The following is a 12,678-nucleotide window of genomic DNA, read 5'->3' as shown; positions in this document are numbered from 1 at the left end:
GAGATAAGTCTCCCATTTGAAAGATACCCTCCTTGTACCAGGAATAAGGAAGATATCTTTATCATCAGAGATAGAAAATTTAGGACCAAGAAGATTATATAAACAAACCTTGTTAATTCTTCACTATTTACTTCCCATTGCCCATACCACTTTGTCTTGTCAATTCTTCACATATCTATTGTTTCTTTCCCTAAAAGGCATAAAAGCTTCCTCCTTTGGTTGCTTCTTTGAGTTTTCATTCTCTTGTATAGGCTCCCATGTACATGTAAAAATTCAGTAAAATTTGTATGCTTTTCATCTATTAATCTCTCTTATGTCAGTTTCACTCTTCGGCCCAGCCAGAGTCCCAAAGACAGTAGAGGAGGACTTATCCTCCCCTATAGTTCCATGGGGTGTACATTCAAAAGGGGTCTCCTTAAGCACAGCATTTTTTGTTTCAGTTTTATTGAGATTTACTTGGCATACAGCTCTATGTAAGTTTAAGGTATATAGGTATACTGCATAATGACTTGATATACATACATTAAAATGTTTATAAAAATAAGTTTAGTTAACATCTATCTTCTCATTTAGTTACAATTGTTTTCTTTGTGATGATAATTTTAGGGTTTAATCTCTCAGCAATTTTTAAATATACCATGCAGCAGTGATAACCATAGAAATCATACAGTACAATGCATCACCAATACTTGTTTATTGTATAACTGGAAGTTAATACCTTTTAACCACCTTCATTCAATTCCCCCACCTCTCAGCTCCCATATCTGGTAACCATACATATATTTTTCCATGAGTTTGATGGGGATTCTTTGTTCTGTTTTGTTTTGTTTTTTAGATTTCACATGTGAGATCATACAGTATTAGTCCTTCTCTGTCTGACTTATTTCAATCAGCAAAATGCCCCCAACCCCAGCCATGTTGAAACTAAGCAGGAACCTGTAGGTCTTCCCCTCCTGGGCACGGGAAGCCTTTCTGTTCAGCCCTGACATTCCCTGAGTTCCAAAGCACAGATTCGAACAGTTGCTAATCCAGGAAGGACAGGGATGCAGAGTCAAAGGAGGAAGAGTCAAGAAACAATAGTACAGCCTTGGGGCAGGGTCTTGGTTCCACCTCAAGAGACACATCGTTTTCGAGGGCAGGAGCCCACTGTGTCCCCCTTTGCCTGGCAAAGCAATAAGCTATTCTTTTCTACTTCACCCAAAATTCTGTGTCAGAGATTTGATTCGGCACCAGTGTACAGAGGCTGAGCTTTCAGCATCAATTTTGGCACCCAGCATGGGGCTGATTTGGGGATGGTCCCAGCGAGGGGGGGTGGTCCCCTCGCTTGATTGGATACTCTGCTGTTTTCTCCATGCCAGCCTCTTTTGAGAGAGTGGAGGGTTGGAGAATTCCTTAGAGGTCAGATTGCCTGGGACCCTTGCCTGGAAAAGCCAAGCCCCAGTCATACCCTATTTAACATCCAGCAGCTGGAACTCCAAGGCAGGAGTAGATGGTGGAAAAAGGGCTTCCCTAGCAGCTGCCAAGGTCATCTTTGCCTTGAGGACGTTCCTCTTTTCCTCCTACCTGTACTGCCCTGGACTTCCTACTCCAAGGAATTATTTTGGGAGAGCAGAAAAGTAGCATTTGGGATGTCACAACACCTTGGCCAGCATTTGGATAAGTCCCCTGGTGTGTACCCGAGGCCCCTTTGGCCCTGTCTGTTTCAGGGAGCCTTGGTTCCCATTTGGGGGATTTCCCATTCCAGGGAATCCCATTTTGAAGGCGTGCTGCTTGGACAGAGGTCATGGGCTAAGTGGGGCTTGGAAGCCGATTTGAGCCTTGTGTTGCTTGGTTTTTGGTTTTTGGTTTAAGGCGTCCACTGCTGGCAAGGATTTTGATTTGTTCTTGGTCCACGTGTGAGTGTTCTATCGATCAAACATGGAAAATGCTTCTTTAATCCTACCTGATAGCCTCCTGGGGAAAAATTTGTCAGATTGGTCAACCTATATAGCTATGAATCTATGATTAAAAAGAATGAGATTCTATTGTAATTCTGTTTGGCCAATGTATATTCCTAAAAGTGAGGAGAGATGGCCTTTGTATGGTAGCCTAAATTATTATCTTCAGGTAGAATTGTATTGTCACAAGAATAGAAAGGCTGGGGATTCTCTCCGCTCCATCTGGACTAGCCACTCTGTGTTCCCTGAGAGCCAACTCTGGGTTTGTTCCCTTTCAAGAACTGAGCCAATATGTTTGAAAGCCTCTGTCTGGGAGTGGAAGTGGAATTTTTAGACTATGCCTCTGATTTTCTGTCTGTGAGGCCATAGCCTATCTGTCATTTGTGGTTGTTTTTTGTGTGTATTGTTTTGGGGTGAGCCACTCTAGCTTGCACAGAGTGAGAAAACTCTACCCGCTCATTGCAAGCCACTTTGAGTCTTCTGACTGGGAATGGAAATGAAGTCTTCAGGCTATACCTTGTCTGATCTTTGGTTTGTGGGACCATGTTTTGTTGTTTGTATGTATGTGTGTCAGTACTTGCATTGACTGGTTGAGATAAATAACAGGGTTCACATGTGACAACACCAGGGTACCCTTCCCTATTGTGTCAGGCTTCGCCTGTGGCAGAATATTGGTTGGGATTTTCTGTTTTGGAATAACATTGTTATGGGTAACCAGAGCTCTGTTCCATCTTGTAACCCTTCCCCCTTGGGTATTTTTACAAAACTGGGAGATTTTCAGCTATTCTCCCATGAAAAGGAGTTGTTATTTCTCTCCTGCTGTACCTGGGCCCTCCAGAACACTTATCTTATCTAGACCATCTCTAGTTCCTGAGACTGAAGAAGAAGGTAAGGAAAGAAGGCCTTTTTAAACTCAAGTTGAAAAACTGTAAGATTTCTGGTTCTGGCTTTATGTAAAACTTAACTTGTAAATGAGCTCTATTTAACTGGCTCAAAAGTAAGCACTTACAAATTAAATCTAAATATCTAGAAAATTGGCTAAGATAAATTTTAGGAGCACATGATCTGGGAAATATTCAGTACTGAATTTATATTTGCTATTGAAGGTGGCTTAAGCTTGTTGGTTTGATTAATATAGACATGCCTTTAGTGTGAACAATGTTAAGTAATGCAAATGAGATAAGAGCTTTTAGGTAAACTCTTTAGGAATGATTATTTTAGGAATGTCTACTTAAGAATAATCCCTTCAGATACTCGGTAACTTAAAAATTTAGAGTTAAGTTAAATGATGGAAGGTTATTGAATAGGTAGGTCATTTCAAAATAAAAAGGAGGGCTTCCCTGGTGGTGCAGTGGTTGAGAATCTGCCTGCCAATGCAGGGGACACGGGTTTGAGCCCTGGTCTGGGAAGATCCCACATGCCGCGGAGCAACTGGGCCCATGAGCCACAACTACTGAGCCTGCGCGTCTGGAGCCTGTGCTCCGCAACAAGAGAGGCCACGATAGTGAGAGGCCCACGCACCGCGATGAAGAGTGTCCCCCGCTTGCCGCAACTAGAGAAAGCTCTCGCACAGAAACGAAGACCCAACACACCCAAAAATAAATAAATAAATAAAAATAAAAATAAAAATAAAAAGGATACTGAAACATTAATTACTGAGTATTGGCTTCCCTTTGCAGAGAGACTAAAGGCATTTAGGAAACTAAAGGTATTTGGTGCCACCCTGAGATATTCTCTATAAGACAGCACATGTCTTTAGAAATTATTGGCATTTATGTTTATCAATCTACAGAGTCCTGGTGTAGAAGACAATTCATGGATGCTTAAGGAAAGTAGGATGTGTGTTTTGAACAAAATAAGTTATGAGGAATGGCACTGTGTTTTCTTAAAGGAAAAAAATCAGTGATTTTTTGCCCTAGAGTTGGTTGCTTTTGAATGGAAAAGAGAGGGCCAAAATAATATGGATACAGAAAGTTGTATAAGGTCTGCAGAAAAGGAAATTTAGTTGGGTAAATGGATTTTGTTGGGAGTGGGCTAGGAACAGATTAAATTTGGTTTCTCCCTCCAAACTTTTCTTGGAATGTTGCTTTTGATAACAGTTTGTTAAGTTCCTTTGCCTTTAAGTGATCTTCATTTGCTGTTGAAATCTTTTCTCTTTGGTTAAATCAGTAAGTATTGTTTGGCAGTTTCTAAAAATTATTTTGACCTCCAGCTAACTTTGAGATGCTTCAGAGGGCCCCTGAGTCATCTCAGAGAGAAATATTTAACTAGGATTATTTGGTATGTTAAATTAAATATAATCAGTTAAATTAAACGTAATTCCAGCTATTGTAACCAAGTTTCTTTACCAATTACATTGTAATCAGATGTTTAACCATACCCTCTTAAGTCTTTCTATCATTTATAGATAGTTATTGTTGTACTCTGATGCTTTTTCAAAAGTGTTTTATCTTCAAGAAGATTTATGCAAAGGATCCTTTTGACAAATACAGGTCTCTGGTAAATTTCACATCATTCCACTGAACTAGGTAAGAAATTTTAAAAATCTTAATGGAGAATCTGATAAATTCATAAAATGTTAACAAAAGGATTAGTTACTGAGTGAACTGGTAAATAACATTTATGATTTTCTAGACATAGGGAAGCCCTTCCTCTCAAGCTACTTATGACTTAGAGCAATTGGGTAAATTACACCTCTCTAGGTAAAATTGAAATATCTTTCTCTTCTCTCTGCCTGGCCCTTCAGAAATTGGAGACTCTTGGGTTATGAAGATGAGGGTAATTTTAAAGAAAAGGATTATGTTTCAATAGATATGAAATTCTAGTTCAGTTAATTGAAGTGTGTATTTATGAAAGTCATTGTATTAGCCAAAATTTTGCCCTGATGTTTAGGAGGAAAGGAAAATTTCCTAGAGGAGTTATCAGAGTGTAATTACTCATGATGTATCGCTGCTTGTTTTAGGTCTATTGCTAAAAACACGAGTACAATGCTCATGTGACAATTGGGTATAAATGATAAAATGTATCACTTATAAAGCATATCCTCATTAACATACCTCTGAGCTTGTTCATGATACCTGATCAGTTTTCCTGCAAAGTGGATCGACAAAGCAAACACAAAGACCTAGCACCGAGGGACATGATCTACACCTGGGGCAAACAGCTGAATCACCCCAGCACCAAGGGACAGATATTTTGATCACTGATGTCTTCTGTTGAAAGACTTGCAATCAGAAGTGGAAATGAAAAAAAAAAATCTGCATGTACTGAGGTACAGGGAAGTCACTCTGGCCTATACATGGTTTAACTTTAAAAAGCGGCCTGTTTTGTGGCCTTTCAGACATACATTGTACATCTGCTTTGACAGTGAAGAGGGGAATGCATTTAAAAGTCAAAAAGGAGTAATTATGGTAAAACTAGGTGACCACTGTGGATGTGATTTCAGACGCATTCCTGTATTGTTGTACACTTGAATTTTCTGAGCTATGCCAGACTCGAGATGGCACAAGGATTCAAAAATTCCCCCACCTTCTCCAACGAGATTTTTCCTAAGATATATGAGGATTACACCTGGATCAAGGTTGAGGAGAGGCCTTCCCAGCCAGAACGGAAAAAGCATCGGAAGTGACAAAAGCCCTTCTTAAGGACATTATTCCTAGGTATGGCTTTCCCTCTAACTATTCAGAATAACAATGGATATGCTTTCATTGTAGAAATAGCACTAACAGTAAAATAAAGCTTTAGGTATAAAATGGGAACTTCACTCAGCATGGAGACCCCAATCTAAGGGAAAGCCTGAGAAGATGAATCACAGGCTAAAGAAAACTCTCGCCAACCTATGCCAAGAAACTCATCTAAAATGGAAAAAGCTTTTGCCAATTGCTCTCCTTCATATACGTTGGCCCCTAGAAACGAGCTAGGATTGAGTCTTTATGAAATTATATACAGGAGACCACACTTTGCTCCTAAGAGTAAACAAAGAAGAGAAATATTTCTAACACAGGAAGTAAAATAAATAAATAAAATAAACAGTATGTACAACAGGTTAATCAATTGTTAACTGCTATGCATTAGTTTGTGTCCCACAGGTCTCCCCCTCACCTGGAAGCTCCCTTGCATCCCTTCAAAGCAGGAGACCGGGTGCTGATGAAAGTTTGGAAAGAACAAGAAACTGAGCAACAGCTGGAGGAAAAATGGTAGGGACCATACGACATCCTCCTTACTACTCACACCTCCTTAAAGCTGGATGGAGTTAAACTGTGGATATATCACACTAGAGTAAAAAGATTATCTGAGACCGACCAACTGAGCCTGCTGACAGCAGCTGAACAGACCTCGGGAAGTGGGCATCTCACCCACTGGGAGATCTTAAGGAAAAATGAGAGCTTTATTTCTTTTTTCTTTTTTCTTTTTTTTTAACAGGGTGATTATAGCAAAAGAGGGGGCATGTCCAGGAGGCCACGGGAGCCAGAAAGAGACCGTCCCAGACACTTCATGGAGGAAGTAAAATGACCAAGGTCTAGAGAATGAAGAGAGGCTTGTTAGGCAGAGAGGACTGGCAAACGCAAGTGCACCGAGGGCTGAGGGTAGTTTTGCTTTGCACGCTGCATGGTTTGGTAGGTAGAAGAGAGTGGCTAGATGAGGTTATCTTAGTAGGATGGGTTTGTGAATGTATCACAAAAATAACTGGATTTTCTTTAGTAAATGATAAGATTTTATAAGAATGAAAAAAGTGGCAATCTATGGATGGGGTGGGTAGAAAAAAAGAATGGAGAAAAGGAGAAGTGATCCCTATACTCACCAAGATGAAAGTATGAAAATGGTTAATGGAAGCCCTCTTTTTTTTTCTAATTAATTTATTTATTTTAATCAGTCATCAATTTTATACACATCAGTGTATACATGTCAATCCCAATCGCCCAATTCAGCACACCAGCATCCCCACCCCACCGCAGTCTTCCCCGCTTGGTGTCCATACATTTGTTCTCTACATCTGTGTCTCAACTTCTGCCCTGCAACTCAGTTCATCTGTATCATTTTTCTAGGTTCCACATACATGCGTTAATATACGATATTTGTTTTTCTCTTTCTGACTTACTTCACTCTGTATGACAGTCTCTAGATCCATCCACGTCTCAACAAAGGACTCAATTTCATTCCTTTTTATGGCTGAGTAATATTCCATTGTATATATGTACCACACCTTCTTTATCCATTCGTCTGTCGATGGGCATTTAGGTTGCTTCCATGACCTGGCTATTGTAAATAGTGCTGCAATGAACATTCGGGTGCCTGTGTCTTTTTGAATTACGGTTTTCTCTGGGTATATGCCCAGTAGTGGGATTGCTGGGTCATATGGTAATTCTATTTTTAGTTTTTTAAGGAACCTCCATATTGTTCTCCATAGTGGCTGTATCAATTTACATTCCCACCAACAGTGCAAGAGGGTTCCCTTTTCTCCACACCCTCTCCAGCATTTGTTGTTTGTAGATTTTCTGATGATGCCCATTCTAACTGGTGTGAGGTGATACCTCATTGTAGTTTTGATTTGCATTTCTCTAATAATTAGTGATGCTGAGCATCTTTTCATGTGCTTCGTGGCCGTCTGTATGTCTTCTTTGGAGAAGTGTCTATTTAGGTCTTCTGCCCATTTTTGGATTGGGTTGTTTGTTTCTTTAATATTGAGCTGAAAGAGCTGTTTATATATTTTGGAGATTAATCCTTTGTCCGTTGATTCGTTTGCAAATATTTTCTCCCATTCTGAGGGTTGTCTTTTCGTCTTGTTTATGGTTTCCTTTGCTGTGCAAAAGCTTTGAAGTTTCATTAGGTCCCATTTGTTTATTTTTGTTTTTCTTTGCATTACTCTAGGAGGTGGATCAAAAAAGATCTTGCTGTGATTTATGTCAAAGAGTGTTCTTCCTATGTTTTCCTCTGAGAGTTTTATAGTGTCCAGTCTTACATTTAGGTCTCTAATCCATTTTGAGTTTATTTTTGTGTATGGTGTTAGGGAGTATTCTAATTTCATACTTTTACATGTAGCTCTCCAGTTTTCCTAGCACCACTTATTGAAGAGACTGTCTTTTCTCCATTGTACATCTTTGCCTCCTTTGTCATAGATTAGTTGACCATAGGTGCGTGGGTTTATCTCTGGGCTTTCTATCTTGTTCCATTGATCGATGTTTCTGTTTTTGTGCCAGTACCATATTGTCTTGATTACTCTAGCTGTGTAGTATAGTCTGAAGTCAGGGAGTCTGATTCTTCCAGCTCCGTTTTTTTCCCTCAAGACTGCTTTGGCTATTCGAGGTCTTTTGTGTCTCCATACAAATTTTAAGATGATTTGTTCTAGTTCTGTAAAAAATGCCATTGGAAATTTGATAGGGATTACATTGAATCTGTAGATTGCTTTGGGTAGTAGAGTCATTTTCACAATATTGATTCTTCCAATCCAAGAACATGGTATATCTCTCTATCTGTTGGTATCATCTTTAACTTCTGTCATCAGCGTCTTATAGTTTTCTGCATACAGGTCTTTTGTCTCCCTAGGTAGGTTTATTCCTACGTATTTTATTATTTTTGTTGCAATGGTAAATGGGAGTGTTTCCATAATTTCTCTTTCAGATTTTTCATCATTAGTGTGTAGGAATGCAAGAGATTTCTGTTCATTAATTTTGTATCCTGCAACTTTACCAAATTCATTAATTAGCTCTAGTAGTTTTCTGGTGGCAGTTTTAGGATTCTCTATGTATAGTATCATGTCATCTGCAAACAGTGACAGTTTTACTTCTTCTTTTCCAACTTGGATTCCTTTTATTTCCTTTTCTTCTCTGATTGCCATGGCTAAGACTTCCAGAACTATGTTGAATAATAGTGGTGAGAGTGGACATCCTTGTTTCATTCCTGATCTTAGAGGAAATGCTTCCAGTTTTTCACCGTTGAGAATGATGTTTGCTGTGGGTTTGTCATATATGGCCTTTATTATGTTGAGGTAGGTTCCCTCTATGCCCACTTTCTGGAGAGTTTTTATCATAAATGGGTGTTGAATTTTGTCTAAAGCTTTTTCTGCATCTATTGAGATGATCATATGGTTTTTATTCTTCAATTTGTTAATATGGTGTATCACATTGATTGATTTGCATATATTGAAGAATCCTTGCATCCCTGGAATAAATCCCACTTTATCGTGGTGTATGATACTTTTAATGTGTTGTTGGATTCTGTTAGCTAGTATTTTGTTAAGGATTTTTACATCTATATTCATCAGTGATATTGGTCTGTAATTTTCTTTTTTTATAGTATTTTTGTCTGGTTTTGGTATCAGGGTGATGGTGGCCTCATAGAATGAGTTTGGGAGTGTTCCTTCTTCTGCAATTTTTTGGAAGAGTTTGAGAAGGATGGGTGTTATGAGAGCTTTATTTCTATCTATTCTTATATTCCTGGCCTTTCCTCATAACACCATAGAAAATACCTTTTTACAATGGGCCTATTCATATACTGATTCTTTCAATTATTCTAACTGCTGGATATACATGGTCAGCTTCCTCTTTCTGTGTCTTCAGGATTGCCTTGGTGGGTTTTCCCCTTACAGGGAATGGTTTGGAAACAACTCACTACAACAAGTCTCTCTGAAGTGCCAGTTCCAGACTGGATTTCAGACTTATTCCCCTGAATTCTTAAGGAAATGAGATCTATTCTGTCTACTAAAGTTCCATTTGTTACTTCTCTTACCTCTAACTGGGTCTGTTCCACTAAAGCAGCAGACCAAGGGGTTGAGATCTTAATTATATAAGACTCAGATCCAGGACTTGGAACTCAAATATTTTTAATTCACTATCCTTTCCCCCAAATTTAGGCAGGACTATGCTCCACTTCAGCAGGAATTAGACAGAACTGTCATTGCTCTGTTCCCTGAAAGGTTTGGGGAAAGATAAAACCGAAGTGGGGGTTAAAACTGAGTCTCCCTAAAACCGAGTTTCTCTGCCAAGCTTATGGATAACATCTCTATCTAAAGCGATCATTCTTTATTCTTGTCCGACATCTGTTCACCTCAAGATTGAGGAGTATCAAAGAAAAAGGGGGGGATTGAAACTCAGTAGGACCCTGTAGGGGCTCCTGGGCACAAGGAGCCTTTCTGTTCAGCCTCCATGACCTTCCCTGAGTTCCAAAAGGCAGATTCGAACTGTTGCTAATCCAGGAAGGGAAGGGATGCAGGGTCAAGGGAGGAACAGTCAAGAAACAATAGTACAGCCTTGGAGCAGGATCCTGGTTCCACTCAAGGGACACATAGTTTTCGAGGGCAGGAGCCCACTGTGACCCCATTTGCCTGGCAAAGCAATAAAACTATTCTTTTCTATTTCACCCAAAACTCTGTCTCAGAGATTTGATTTGGCATCAGTGTACAGAGGCTGAGCTTTCAGCATCAATGTTGTCACAAATGACAGAATTTTCCTCTTTTTTATGACTGAATAATATTCCATTTATATCACATTTTCTTTAACCATTCATCTGTTGATAGACACTTAGGCTGTTTCCATACCTCGGCTATTGTAAATAGTGCTGCAGTGAACATAATGGTGCAGACATCTCTCCAACATAGTGAATTTGTATCCATTGAATATATACCCAGAAGTGGAATTGCTGCATCATATGGTAATCCTATTTTTAGCTTCTTTGAGAAACCCCCATACTGTTTTCCACAGTGGCTTGTTAAAAGACAAAATTCAACAGAGTAAATTTTAAAGACTTTATTGGTGTACAGCATAGGAAATATAGTCAATAATAATAACTTTGTATGGTGACAGATGATAACTAGAATTATGGGGGTGATCATTTTGTAATGTATAAACATATCAAATCACTATGTCATACACCTGAAACTAATATGGTTTTGTAAGTCAATTTCACTTCAATTAAAAAAAAATATTTTATTGGCTTTATGCAATGATTCATGAATCAGGTAGTCTGATGAATCTGCTAGTCTTCAATCTAGCAGACAGGAAGGAGCTCTGAGGAGCTGTACAAAATGAAAAACTTTTACAGGCAGAAGGGAATGGGAGCAAAAAGGAAAAAAAAAGCAGAATTGTTATGGCAAGGTAACTTTCCTTTAGGGGATAGCGGGAGTCGATCAGGCAGATTACCTAACTAGTGCTGATCAGGTGATTCCTGATTGACTGGATTAAGTTTACATATCTGGAAAAGGCCAAAACTGTGAATAAGTCTTGATTTGCTGACGTGAGGCTTAAGATAAGTGAATCCATTTTGGGTCTGTTTTGTTTTTAACGGGTTTTACCAATTTACTTTTCCACCAAATATGCACAAGGGTTTCCTTTTCTCCACATCATTGCCAACACATGTTATCTCTTGTCTTTTTGATGATAGCCATGCTAAGAGGTGTGAGGTGATATTATGGTTTTGATCTTCACTTCCCTGATGATTAGTCCTATTGAGCATCTTTTTATATACCTTTTTACCATTTCTCTCTGAAGAAATGTTTTTTTCAGAATATCTGCCCATTTATAATTGGATTATTATTGCTTTTTTTGTTACTGCTATTAAGTTGTATATGTTCATTAAATATTTTGGATATTAACCCCTTATAAGATATATGGTTTACAAATATATTCTCCTATTCCATAGGTTGCTTTTTTATTTTGTTGTTTATTTCTTTTGTGATGCAGAAGCTTTTTAATTGATGTAATCTTATCAGTTGTTTACTTTTGCTTTCATTGCCATTGCTTTTGATGTCATATCCAAAGATCATTGCCAAGAGCAATGTCAAGGATTTTTTTTTCCTTTGTTTTCTTCTAGGAGTCTTACGGTTTTGGGTCTTATGTTTAACTGTTTAATTCATTTCAACTGAATTTTTGTGAGAGGTGTAAGATAGGTGTCAAGTTTCATTATTCTTCAAGTGAATATACATTTCCCCATCACCAATTAATGGAGAGACTATCCTTTCCCCAGTTAAATATTGTTGGCTCCCTTGTCAAATATTATTTGACTATACGCAAAAGGATTTATTTATGGGATCTTGATTTTGTTCTATTAGTCCATGTGTCAATTTTTATGCCAGTACCATACTGTTTTGATTAGTATACCTTTATAACATAGCTTTAAAGCAGGAAGTGTGATGCCTCCAACTTTATTCTTTCTCAGGAATGCTTTGACTATTTGTGGTCTTTTGTAATTTTCTATGAATCCTAGTATTTTTAAATTTATTTCAGTGGAAAGTCATTACAATTTTCATAGGTATTGCATTGAATCTATAGATGGCTTTGGGTAGTATATATATTTAAACAATATTAATTCTTTCTATCCAAGAACACTGGATATCTTTCCATTTATTTCTATCATCTTCAATTTCATTCTTCAAAGGCACAGTTTTCAATGTACAGATCTTTTAACTCCTTGGTGAAATTTATTCCTAAATATTTTATTGTTTTTGATGTTGTTGTGAATGCCTTGTTTTCTTTATTTCTTTTTCAGATAGTTCATTGTAAGTGTGGAGAAATGCAACTGTTTATATAGGTTGATTTTGTATTCTGCAACTTTACTGAATTTGTTAGGATTTTCTAAATATAATAAGTCATGGGAAACAGAGACAAATTTACTTTTTCTTTCCAATTTAGATGCCATTTATTTATTTTTTCATGCCTCATTGCTCTGGATAGAACCTTCATTTCTATGCTGAATAGGAGTGATGAGAGTAGGTAACTTTCTTGTTTCTGATCTTAGATGAAAAGCTTTC

At 38.1% G+C, this 12,678-nt stretch overlaps 1 pseudogene; it reads left to right on the top strand.

Moving 5' to 3' along the window:
• The first annotated feature begins 5,436 nt into the window (after window positions 1–5,436).
• The window catches only part of LOC132357107 (survival motor neuron protein-like), a 47,695-nt pseudogene continuing 40,453 nt past the window's right edge, over window positions 5,437–12,678 (top strand).

Source organism: Balaenoptera ricei, chromosome X (genome assembly GCF_028023285.1).
Source record: "Balaenoptera ricei isolate mBalRic1 chromosome X, mBalRic1.hap2, whole genome shotgun sequence".
Classification (NCBI taxonomy): domain Eukaryota; kingdom Metazoa; phylum Chordata; class Mammalia; order Artiodactyla; family Balaenopteridae; genus Balaenoptera; species Balaenoptera ricei.
Note: the sequence above shows the minus strand (reverse complement) of the source record. Positions and strands in the feature narration are given on the sequence as shown.